The sequence below is a fragment of the Microtus oregoni genome, unplaced genomic scaffold, assembly GCF_018167655.1.
Source record: "Microtus oregoni isolate MIOR12 unplaced genomic scaffold, Mior012 000031F_ref0000149, whole genome shotgun sequence".
NCBI classification, from domain to species: Eukaryota; Metazoa; Chordata; class Mammalia; order Rodentia; family Cricetidae; genus Microtus; species Microtus oregoni.
Window position 1 is genome coordinate 22,218,297 of NW_024543090.1, and position 13,357 is coordinate 22,231,653.

The 13,357-nt window shown below is 42.4% G+C and overlaps 1 protein-coding gene across 1 annotated transcript in view; it reads right to left on the minus strand.

Annotated features, from left to right (window-relative positions):
• Ttbk2 (tau tubulin kinase 2) overlaps positions 1-8,140 on the minus strand; it is a 125,403-nt gene extending 117,263 nt beyond the window's left edge. Inside the window, exon 1 of the mRNA XM_041678783.1 lies at positions 7,768-8,140. The gene's annotated coding sequence lies outside the window, so the exon portion shown is untranslated. The remainder of the gene's footprint in view (positions 1-7,767) is intronic.
• Positions 8,141-13,357: the final 5,217 nt, after the last annotated feature.

Below are 13,357 nucleotides of genomic sequence, written 5' to 3' on the forward strand. Positions count from 1 at the left end.
AATTTAGTTTAGTTCCTTTTCATAAACTGGAAGCTTAGCTGAGTGAGATCGTGCCCTGGGGTCATCACTCCCTTTATTCCATTTCTTAATCTGTATCTCTTTGAACACAAAATTTAGCTCTATTCCATTTCCTGGTGCTCTTTTTCTCCTCAAATTTTTATATTGTGATTTACCTTGATCAGCTTGCTCCTTTTCATTTTAAATCTTCATTAGAATTACCACTAAAAACCACACAACAGTCTGCAGTTACAAAGAAAGAATAAACCACTTAATTATGAAAGGTAATCTTATAAGGAATTTTAAGGGAGTCACAAACGTAAACTTTTATGTACATAAAAAGACAGTCAGCTAAACTTTAGTACTGTACAGGGTGCACAGCCATTCATCAATAACAAAAAGTTGAGGTCAGGAATTAGTGCAAGAAATTAATCATCACCTTGATTATTAACCAGACCTAGCAAGGGGAGCTAGAAACAATCAGGGTGTTCTATATTCTTGACCCTAGCCTAACGAGTCAGACAGCTCAACTATGAGTCCTTGTGGACTTTAGCTTGTTTTCTGGGGTTATTTATCTTAGCAAGGCTTCTGGTCTAACTTGAAGTTACTTTAAAGCTTTGTTTTAGCTAATGGCGCATGACTGCCTCTTTTCAGCATTGAGAGATTAGAGCAGCCTGGCCCCTCGACTCAGAAGCTTTCATTAACCTGAGCTGCTCCTAAGGTGGAACTCATAGACTTTAGATGTATCCTTATTTTTACTTTTATTCATCAAAACTCTGTATAGGCTACCATTATTATCATCAAATTAGACAGTACAGCTTCAGGAAGGGCCATCTTCTTGACAATCCACAAGTAAAAATGCTCAGGAGAACGGGATGTTTCCGAGATAAACACCATATTACAGGCAGTGGAGATCTCCCCACATCCACTGACACCATGCTAGATACCAGAGAAATAGAGCTGCAGCGAACCTGTGAAGGAACAGCAAAAGCAAAAGACGTTCAGGGGTCTGAAGTCCAGTGGCCTTGCCAAAAGGAGACTGGCCCATCAGAGAATTTCCTTCTGGTGGGCTGACACCTGAAACTTCAATTGATATTTGCTGCTCCTCTGGCATGGCCAATGGCACCACAGTTGATCAAATCACACTCAGCACCACGGTCTTCTGTGCTCCTACTGGTATGGCCCATTAAGCAGCACTTAAAACATTCAAATGCTTTTTAATCCATAGTTCCAAAGTCCATATCACTCCAAACGAAGTCAGGCTTATCCCACAGCAATACCCCAGTCCCTGATACCAACCCTCTGTCTTAGTCAAGGTTTTTATTGCTATGAAGAAACACTATGACTATGGCAACTCTTAAAAAGAAAACATTTAATAGGGAGGGCTTGCTTACAGTTTTAGAGGTTCAGTCCATTACCATGACAAGGAGCATGGTGTCATGCAGGCAAATGTGGTGCTGGTAGCTGACAGTCCTACATCTTTCAGACAACACGAGTAGACTGACACACTGGGCAGTGTCCTGAGTGTAGGAAATCCCAAAGCCTACTCCCATAGTAACGCACTTCCTCCAACAAGGCCATATCCACTTTAACAAAGCCACACCTCCTAGTAGTGCCACGCCCTATGAGACTATGGAGGCCAATAGTCAAACTACCACAGGTAATTTTATGTTTGGGGGTGGGTCACTACAATATGAGGAACTGCACTAAAGGGTCGCAGCATTAGGAAGGTTGAGAATCACAAGAGTATGGTCATGAGGCTTCAGACAGGAACAGGACCATACTGCTGAGGCTCTGCATGTAAAGTGTTATGTGGTCTGAATCAGTGGTGGAAACGAAATCTTGACTCAGTAGTCAAGTATCTTGACTCAGCAGTGTGCCTGATGTTGACTAACAGACACTCCTGTTATAGACCAAGCAGAAATGGAAGGAGAAACTCCAGTCTTTTGGAGATGTGTTGTGGATGCCAATCTCAGTGTTCTCAACTTGGTTATAATATATATATATGAGGGAAGAATTTCTACTGTGCTGATAGATTACTGTGCCCTAAGGGCTGGGGACCAAAAGAGCTAGCAAAATCTGAAAATTTTTCAGTCTGTCTAAAGATGATGCCTTTAAACAAAAAGAAGCCCAGGACCAAAGTCCCCAAGATTCAGTGTCTAGTTATTCCATGTGTCCTGCAAAACAATTGCCAATGTACTGTTCTAAAGAAACAACACACCAAGAAAAATAAAGAGGAGGCTGCAGAATATGCTAAACTTTTGGTCAGGAGAGTAAAAGAAGTCAGAGAAATATGCCAGAAACAGTCTGCCAGGAGATGTACGCTGTCCTCACTGGAGGCTTCTACTTGTGAGTTCAGCAAAATTAAAGATTATTTAAGAATAACTAATATAAATAAGCAATCAGACCTTAGGGGTGGAAGAATTTCAGAGCATATGTCATCCATTGCGGACTGAATTTGTGTAAGCTTTTTTAAATATTTATTTCTTCATTAAGTATACAATATTCTGTCTACATGTATGCCTGAAGGCCAGAAGAGGGCACCAGACCTCATTACAGATGGTTGTGAGCCACCATGTGGTTGCTGGGAATTGAACTCAGGACCTTTGGAAAAGCAGGCAACACTCTTAACTACTGAGCCATCTCTCCAGCCCCTTGTGTAAGTTTTAATTCTGAACAACCTTGTTTTGAGAAGATAGCTCCCGAGTGCCTTGCTAGTGCAAGGTTAGTTTGACAAGTGCTTCCTTACATCCAGCTATACAGGCCACTTAAGAGACCACTGTCTATGCAGACATACCTATCACTGGAAGCAGCAACAGACCTTGTACTGTTCATCATATGATATATATTTCACAGACTAAAGGGGCTACAAAGTGACGGAGGCTTTCACTCCAACTTAAAGCAAGGTCAGTCTTCCTGCAGACAGCCCCTAAAGAGCAATGTATAAAATCATGAGAATGAAGCCAAAGATGCAATGGAGACCTGGAAAGTTGGATGTGTCAGGAACTTGGAATGTGCAAAGCAAAAAGACACAAGCTGCTACCAAGTAAAAGTAACCAAAGAAAAAGGCTATGTGAGCTGCAACCAGTAAGGTCTTAGAGGCAATGCTCATCTGGAGAACACATCACAAGTTCAGGCATGGAACTATGGGATTGGTTTCCCCTTTGAGGTTTCTGTCTTGCTTTGGTCCTAACCCCACCTTGCTACTTTTCTATTTCTTCCTTTGGGAATGAAATTGCTTACTCTGTACCATACTTCCTAAGTATATAATTTTCCTTCTGATTTTACAAGGAATCACAACTAAGTTTGCTTCCATCTCAAATATTTTAATCCCGGATTTTTGAACAATGTCAGAACTGTAAAGCCTGTGAGAACTCTGGAGGTGAACTGTATAATTGTAATTTCAGGAGGACATAAGTCTTATGGAGACCAGGGATGGAATTTCCAAGTTTTTTATTTTAATCTCTCTCTCTATAGTGAGTTGTGTGTGTGCGTATCTATAGGCTCACATGTCACAGCATACATGTGAAGGGTTGTTTTTTGCTGTTTTCCTGAATATATCATATGTTAGCTTCCCAGGTTTCTCATCTCCACCTACCACCTCAGTACTGGTACAGATAAGCACTTCCACATCTGGCTTCACATGGCTTTTGGGGATTTGAATTCAGCTTCTCAGACTTGTGTGACAAGCACTTTTACCCACTGAGCGATCTTCCCAGTCCAAATGTGTGGCTTAAAGAGATGTGTTTGGGTGTCAAGTTACCAAGAGGTGGACTTGTAAGGGTTAATCTTGATTGTCAACTTGATGGTTAGTAAAGTACACCTCTGAGTATATCCATGAGGGCACAAGCATGGGTATTTTCTGTGCTTCTTCAGTGCAATGAACTCAGCTGACCTGTTCCACCATGCCCTCCGTGCCACAGTGGATAAAAACCTCAAAACTGTGAAACAAAATGTTTACTTCTTTATTTTTCTCCTGTTTATTGCAGATACACAATGTCTGTATAACACACAGGGTAATATGCACATTAACTTTTATTACTTTTTTCATTTAGAATATTTATTTTTAATTATTTAATTAGAGTGAAATATTTCCACTGACCTCTGAAGCTAATAGAGAACACAGAATTAGTTAGGGTTAATAAAACAGCAACTTCTCTTGAAACTACCTGCTCATGTTTATACGTTCTCTTCATAATACTTGAAACTTGCATAAGTATCTGTTTCTACAGGTTTCTGCTTCTACTATATGGTAAACTTAAAAGTGAAGAGATATTTCTCTTTTGTCTACTGCTGATTTTATTTTTAAAGACATGGTTTCTTTGTGTAGCCTGGGCTGTCTTAGAACTAGCTCTGTAGACCAGGCTGGCCTTAGATCCAACTGTCTCTGCCTCCTAAGTGCTGGGGTTAAAGGTGTACAAGAACCACCACCCAGAGCTGCTACTGAATCTTTTTTTTTTTTTTTTTTTTTTTTAAATATTTATTTATTTATTATGTATACAATATTCTGTCTGTGTATATGCCTGCAGGCCAGAAGAGGGCACCAGACCTCATTACAGATGGTTGTGAGCCACCATGTGGTTGCTGGGAATTGAACTCAGGACCTTTGGAAGAGCAGGCAATGCTCTTAACCTCTGAGCCATCTCTCCAGCCCCCTGCTACTGAATCTTTAACCCATGACAGTTTAACATGGGAAATGCTTAGTAAGTACTGAAAGAGCATATACAGCTGTTACAATAACTTACCATTCAAAGATTCCAAGAGATTGTTTTGAATAATTTATTACATGTATGATTGGTTTGCCAGCATTTATGAGTCTAGTGTCCTTGGAGGTCAGAAGGCAGCACTGGATCCCCTGGAACTGCAGTTATGAATGGTAGTGAGCCGCCATGTGGGTGCTGAGAACTAAACTTTAGGTCTTCACCAAGTGCTCTTAAACACTGAGCCATTTCTCCACTTCAACAGCCCTAAATATGTTGAGTTTATTAAATGTCATGGAAGTTCAAAAGAAAGGAAGTCCTAATCCAGTTTACCATGTAATTCTGCATCCAGGTGATTTTTGAATCAAACATCATTATCAGTATGTATCACACTTTTCTCTTCGGCTTTTCTTTTTCTTACTTTTCTTCCTTCATCTCTGCCTTACTAGTCATTGAAAAATGTTAATAAAACCATTTTTAGATATTATATAAGCTAAAATCTTAGTGGACCAAGAAAAAAGAAAATTTATAAACGTACTCCATAACATAAAACACAAGCAGAAAGCTGCAAAGATTAACAAAAATAGAGTATTGAGATGATCATATGATTAGATAAGGGAAACAATGCAACCTTATCTTTTAAAGCAAGTGTTTTGAAATGGGAGAAAGTAAAATAAAAGGAAGTGTAAGGTGGTAAATGAGGGCTCTAGATGGGTCAGTAGTTACAGCACTGTCTGCTCTTTCAAAGGACCCAGGTTCAGTTCCCGTCACCCACATGGCAGCTCACACTATTAGTAACTCAAGTTCCAAGGGATCTAGCACCTTCTTCTGATTTCCATGGGCACCAGACACGTAGACAGTCGGTAAACTATATACATGCAGACAAAACAAACATACACACAAAATTTAATTTTTTTAACAGACTAATGAACTGGACGTGGTTGTACATGCTTGCAAACCTAGTTATTCTGTTGACAAACACAGGCAGATCATAAGACCCAGGCCAGCCTGAGCAATCTAGGAAAACCCTCTTTCAAAATAAAATAAAAAATTGGGGATGTAGCTCAGTTGGTGGGGTGCTTGCCTAGAATACATGAAGCCCTGGATTTGAACCCTAGTATGGCATAAAAATGGTGGTTGACACCTGTAATTCTAGCACCTGGGAGGCTGAGGAAGAAGGATTACTGGGACTTCAAGAGCAGCCTGAATTACAGAGTAAGTCTGCCTCTGGACAACAAAGCAATGTCATCCATATGTATTCTTGATAAAGCTGTGTAGTTCACAAAGAAGGTCCTGCTCAGCACCTAAATGAAACTTAAAACTCCATGATCAGAACTAACTCAGCAGTGCAACACCTACATACTTTGAAAAACCAATAGTTTATCACAGCACACACATTTAGGCAAAATACACACAAAAATAAGTATACTTAAAAATGTTTAAACAACCCATGACTGTCACATTTTAATGCAGCCTTATGTATAAACTGCTCCCTAAAATTGTCTAAATTATACAACTTTCACTCCTAGCATGACATTTAAAGATATATAAAGTCCTACATAATTGAGCTCAATTTGCTCAGCTTTCCTGAGGTATTAAAATAGCCACTACTTAACAATAAAAATCTAAAGTCATAAACAATACAGAATTCACTCAATGATATATATATATATATGAATATACATGTTCTCTAAGCTAGCTCCCTACTCATGATCAATCTGTTTCAATTCCAAATTACAAAATTAATAAAGTTATGTATGAGCCTCAATGTCTTCTATGTGTCCAAAACTGAAAGAGAGAAGTCAGTTTCTATCATTCCATTATAAAGTTAAACTATTAGAGAAATTTCCTCTGCAATCATGCTTCAACCATCCCTTTTGGTGTCTTCCTAAAAATTCATCATACAGGAAATACTAACTTCTGTACTAAAGATTTTTTTCATTATGTTTTAATTTTTAATAGACCACAATCCAAATCGGGATAGATTCTCCAAGACGTCATATTGTTATATCTGTCACTATCACAGCTTTTTTAAAGAGGCAAGACACAAAGTATTCAACCCACTCAATACTTTTAAAATCCTCATTTTGTTAATCCCTTAATGAATGTTATTCTAGTCCACTTAGTTAAAAGAAAATAGATACCTCTTTGCAGTCTATCCTCAAGTACATGTTTAATGTCAAGGCAACTGTTAATGGCTCAAAACCAAACACTGTTAACAAAACACAGCCGGAATCCTCCTTGTATTTGAGAGTCTGAGTACAAACATATGCCCATTCATAATATACTCTCTCACGCAATTCAATTCTACTAAATAACCATTTCCCATCATACATAGGTTAAGATAAAATTCTCTTCTTTAATGGTCAAAGGACAGCTTCCAAAGCCTGAGCAGAGAAGCCTATCAACTTTAATCTAAAGCAAAGTACAACTCAATGTCATTTTTACCTCGAAGGCAGCGCCACAACGGAAACAAAATGAACTTCACTGGAAGATCAAGTATCCTAGCACCCCCATGATTATTTACTTCTCTGACTCGACAGTACGTATACGTAGGCTCTTTTGTCCCTCTTTCGGCATCCCAGCGTATCAACAGCATCATCTTTGTCAAAGCCAATCCCTCCAGTCATTACTTCAGTACTACAAAGTCCTGGCCTTCCTTATTACCCCAGAGAAAGACTCCGTAGCTCCGTCCCTCTTCCATTACAGCGAGGAAAAAATAAAGGTAAAACGAAACGCTCATAATTTTAAAGCATCCTCTCTGTTCGTTCCTGGTAACCAGAAGAGTCATGAGTACAAGTGATATATGGGTCATCCACAGAACAGATGAAGCAGCTTCGTGACCCTCCAAGTTCAGGGAAGGCACCCAAAGCCTCCGGGGAAATGGGGCAGAACCAGAGCGGTCTCGGGGATGAGGACCAATTTGGGTCTGGCACCAGCCCAGGGTATGGGCAGAGACCCAAGGGTCTCGGGGAGCCTCTCCTCCAAGCCTCGGTAGGGCTGGGCTAGGGGTCCGGCGGGCGCAGAGCGGCTACTTGGAGACGCCCCGGGGCTCGGGGGTGTGTCCTACCTGGGCCGCGGCGGACGCAGGATCTCCGGCGGAGGACTGGGGTCCAGCTCAGGGCTCGCACCGGCAGAAGTCACCGCTCAGCAGGCTGGCCCGCCGCCGCCTGCCCATCCCCCGCCGCCCACTGCGGCGGGACCCGAGCGCGGCTTAGACGGCCGGCGGTCCCCTCCGGTGCCGTCCGCGTCTAAAGGCGGCGGCGGCGGCTGCGGGTGTTGCTGCGAGCCTCCCCGGGCCGCTGCTCTCGTGCCAGCCCCTGCACCTCCTCCTGCCGCCGCCGCCGCCGCCTCGTCCCCACCGCTCCCATAGCCGCTGCGGCGACTACTGCAGCGCCCGCTGACCCGGCCCGACGTTACTCTCCCCCCGCAAGCCGCACAGCCTAGCCCACCTGCCCTGCCAGCGCGCACCGCCCACCTTTCCGCCGCGGGTGCTGATTGGAGAGCACGTTCCCAGCCCGTGGCGTCGGTTGGCTAGTCCCATTGCCTATCAGGGAGGGGGCGGAGAATTGGGCCGAGAGCGTCTCCGCCCCCCACCGGAGAATTGCCGCTATCTTCAGGTTTGCCTGAGAGGGCGAGTTACCGGGAAAGAAGCATCACAATGACAGTGCGCGTGCGTGTGTGCGCGGGGATTCTGGGACTTGTAGTTCCAGTGTCCGCCGCAACGGCCGGCCTGCCCTGAGTAGAGAGATGTAGGGCGCAGAGCTTCTGAGAGCAGACTTGAGTAGGTATTCTAGTTCAGCGTGCTTGTGGCCACAGAGTTGAGCCCTTTGGAAGAAAAAATACTTTGTCACTGAGGCAGTCGCGACGAGAATCGCAAGGCCGGATGGTGGCTTAAGGTCTACTCGCCTGCTCAGACCTAAAGCCGTCAGGATCTGAGGAATGGGCGCTGTCCCCAGAATCTTAACCTAAGCTCCTGGCCAGGGCCAGGAAACCCAAAGGTGTGAGGAGCAAAAGAAGGCGTTACAGAGATGTCAGCCTGGAGAAGGGAGTGCCCCCTCGCAACCTACGGAAAAAGATTGCATTGCTGTTTTGATAAAGACAATGAACAACCTTCGTGTGGACCAATCTGGGACCCTAAGCTGGAGTTTGCATGAGTGGCTAACTTGGAAGGGTGGAGCATTAAGGCTGTGTGGGAGACATTTATATTTCGTGTTGAATGGGTGCCAAACTCTTTGGTGAAAAACAAAACAAAAAACTAAGAGTAAGTCTCCCTCCCATCTTTACTGACCATTATATAGACATTAAAAACTGAGTTAACTTTACCAAGATCACGCTAGTGTCAAAACCAAACCTCGGGTCTGTTTAAATATCGCATGTCCAATGTTCTTTCTCCTTCACAGTTCCAATGACTGCCGCGTGTTTGCCATGGGACAGAAAGGATGAATTTTAACTCTTCGTTTTTAATTGTTTTCTTAAGGGACGGGAATATTCTTCCTGTTGAGGAAATACCAGTTTCTTTATGTTCTTTTATGGACAGGAGACAGCTTCCTGCCTATCATTTTCAGATTCTTGGACAAAAGGCAGAACAAAATGTACATTCAAAGACAACTGATGATGAAGTCATCTTACTCTGTTCAACATAAAAAAGTTGCCAAATTGTTTTGTTTTTGATGAAAGCAGAAAAGTGTTTTTTTCCATTATTTATTATAAATGTGCCATCACACCAGGTAGAATTTAAAAAAAAAAAAGGTTAATTTAAAAATGGGTTTCACTGTGGGATCTTCTTTGGCGGGGGGGGCTTGAGACAGGGTTTTTCTGTAGTTTTGGAGCCTGTCCTGGAACTAGCTCTTGTAGACCAGGCTGGTTTTGAACTCACAGAGATCCGCCTGCCTCTGCCTCCCAAGTGCTGGGATCAAAGGCATGCGCCACCACTGCCCAGCATTAATGAGGTAAGTTTTTATTTTATTTATTATTATTGTTGTTGTTGTTTTGTTTTTCAAAACAGGGTTTTTCTGTGGCTTTGGAGCCTGTCCTGGAACTAACTCTTGTAGACCAGGCTGGTCTCAAAGTCACAGAGATCCGCCTGCCTCTGCCTCCCAAGTGCTGGGATTAAAGGCGTGGTCACCACCACCAGGTGTGGGATCTTCATTGTTTTGTTTTTAAGATAGAATGTAGCCCCTGTGTACCCAGGATAACCTCAAACTTCTGATCTTCCTGCCTCAGCCTTGGGCATGCTGGAATTACAGCTTCCAGCTAGCATCTTGACAACCAACTTATAAAATAAGCAAGCCAGAATCAGCTGAGAGCCACTCCCCAAACTCAGCCCCACAAAACCAATGTGATATAATAAAACCCCAACATCAAAAATAAATGTTTACTATTGCCTTAAACACTGATTGAGTGTGTGGTGACAGATAACTAATAAAGTAATATTTGGGAAAATAAAGATGACTGGCTCAAGTCTTGGGTTATGCAAAGGAATGAAACTTGGATTTATAAAGAATCTTACATACTATTCTAGGATAGTAAAATTCCGTTTTAAACTGGGAAGTCTCCATATAAGACATAATGCTCCTTACAATTTTTTTTTTAAATTTTGTTCTAGTAAGAAATAACACATTGAATAATCTTTTCTTTCCCTGTTCTCCCATGTGTGTGCCAGTCTACCACATTTGGTACCATTTTGTAACCTCCCCCTGATCTCAACAGGAAATGACCTACATGGCCCTTTTATAGCATATGGTTACCAGGACAACATCACAATGTTTTGTTTGTTTGTTGTGCCCCCCAGGGCACACTACTCCAGAACCACATTCCCAGCCCCAACGCCACAGTATGAATCAGGGTGAAGACCAAGATGCTTGCCATTCATTCTTTCCTCCCATTTCTTTAAAAAATTCTGCTGGGATAGAGGTGAGGAATGTATTGAATTCAGTCCCCTGTGCAATGATGGTTGATATCACTTGTCAACTTGACAGGGTCTAGAATCACCTGAGAGAAATTCTTTGCCTCGTCTCTGAGGGATTATCTAGGTTAGTTGAGGTGGGGAAACCCACCCTGAATTCAGGCAGCACTGTAGGGAGCAGAGGAAGCCCGATCGAAGCCTTAAGCGAATGTGTACCGCCGATACAAACATGGCCTCGGTCCATGGGAAGGGCAAGGCACCCCTACCCTGATCCGAGTGCAAGCAATGACCGTGAGTGCAGAAAATCAAGGTAAGAAAGCAATTCAACAGCATTTTGTCTGTCTCTGCTTCCCTGACTACCGGCGCAGGCTGACCAGACACCTCAGCTCCAAGCCTGCCCCTCCACGATGGACTGGACCTTTGAACTATGAACCAAACAAACCCTTCCTTAAGCTGTTTTCGTCAGGTGGTTGTCAACAGGCAAGAGAAGTAACTAAGACAGCACCAGAAAAGCAAAAACGCAATCTCCAGGAGCTAAGAATGAAACGCTCTGGTAGAGAACAGGTTGATCATGTGCAATGTTTTGAGTCCATTCTCTGGGGTCAAAGAAGAGCAAAAACAAAACCTCTCGGGCCTCAGAATTACACACTAATAATTATGCTTTAATTGTATCTCATTACAACTGTCAAGCTGTTTCTCAAACTGAGTACACAGTGCTTTGAAACATGAAACGCGATGGTGGCGCAGACAAACGCTTCGGCAAACCACCAGTCTCTGCCTTGAAATTCTTCATCAAACTAGTTTCTATTTAAACATTACTCAGCCCATAAGATCTCTGTAAACAATTTTTTTCATAGGGCGGACTACTTTGCTAGGTACTGGAAATACAAAACTTAGTTCAGAGTTTTGCAATGTACTTAGCAAATCTGCAAATCCCACAGAACAGTGTAGTAACTGCTCCTTTGGAGGTTTGTAGCTTAGACTCTAGAACAGGAGTCGCTGAACAATACAGGGTGCCAGATGCCTGGGATCATCTGAGAGCCTCTGCTGCATTGCTCTTAACAGAATAGCTTTCACATCAATTCTATGAACCACCCGAAATACTGGTGCTCTGGTTTCTTTTCTGTGAATTTTTGGAACTTAATCGCTTAGTGGTGGTAAGTTTATTTCAAACTTTAAAAATCCAAAGAAAACAAGACGAGAAGAAAATGTTGGACAGCTAGGCAAGGTAACCATAATTTGGGGGATTCAAATATATGAATATTAACTCGTGTTTGACAGCGATTAAAATCAACTATACTATAAGGGAGTATTGGGACGACAAAAACAGTAAAGCTAGGGCTGGAGAGATGGCTCAGTGGTTAAGAGCACTGCATGCTCTTCCAGAGGTCCTGAGTTCAATTCCTGGCAACCACATGGTGGCCCACAACCATCTGTAATGAGATCTGATGCCCTCTTCTGGCCTGCAGGCATACATGCAGACAGAATATTGTGTACATAATAAATAAATAAATATTTAAAAAAAAAACCAAAAAAAAACAGTAAAGCTAAAAGAGAGTGTACATTCATGAAGTAATTCTAGGGTGTGCTCAATGATGGACCGTTTAACTCACATGCCTCTGGGCCCTGGCTGTGATCCCAAGTACTGCAAAAGGAAAGGAAGGAAAGACTATTCTGATTCAAGTTATTTCTCTTTTTTTTAACATTTATTTATTTATTTCTATTATGTTCTGCCTTTATATATTCCTGCATGTCAGAAGAGTGGCACCAGATCTCATTACAGATGGTTGTGAGCCCATCATGTGGGTGCTGGGAACTGAACTCAGAACCTTTGGAAGAGCAGTCAGTGCTCTTAACCTCTGAGCTGTCTCTCCAGCCAGCCCCTCAAGTTATTTCTTAATCTGGTTGCCATTTTTCCTTAACTTCTGTGAAACTCAGATTAATGATATCATTAAAGCTTTTTCTTTTTTCTGGTTAAGTCCTAGGTATTGAACCTAGAGCTACACAGGCAAGTACTTTCTCACTGAGCTGTAGCCTCAGGGCAGCAGTTAAGTCTTTTTACAATAATGATTCTACATTTGCTTGGTTTTGTTGTTTATGTGGGTACTGGGAAGTGACTGCTCAGGGTTTTGTTTTGGGTTTTTTTTTTTTTTGAGACAAAGTCCCACCACTACCACAGGTTAACCTCAAACATCCCCATCGTGCTTACGTCCATTTCCAGGTGCTGGGAAGTGGCTCGTGCCCACTGTGCCAGGCTGTGTACTCCCAGTTTTAAAATGAGAATGGTGAGGTGGTGCTGACGATGGGTGCCTCTCAGGGGTCAAGAAGAGGTTCTGTGCCTTCTCGGGTGGTTTGGAGTTAGCTCTTCACTCCACATGGTGAACACTGCGGTGACCTTTAGACGCGACTGTCTGGCTGGCAGCACTAATAGCATCCCACAGAGATCAGAGTCTACCATTGCGAGCAGCACTCAATTTCCTCCTAGTTAGAGGTTTTTAGTTTTTAAATTTGTTTTTAAAACAACTTTTTGAGATAGGATGATTAATCATCTTGATAATATTTTTTTCAAGACAGGGTTTCTCTGTAGCTTTGGATTCTGTCCTGGACAAGTTCTTGTAGACCAGGCCGGCCACCATCTGGCCTTATAAATATTATTGTAACATATTTTCTATTAGTGTTATTTGGGTATAGTATATTCTTTATTTTAAGATTTATTTATTTAAGCTGGGCAGTGGTGGCGCAGGCCTTTAAT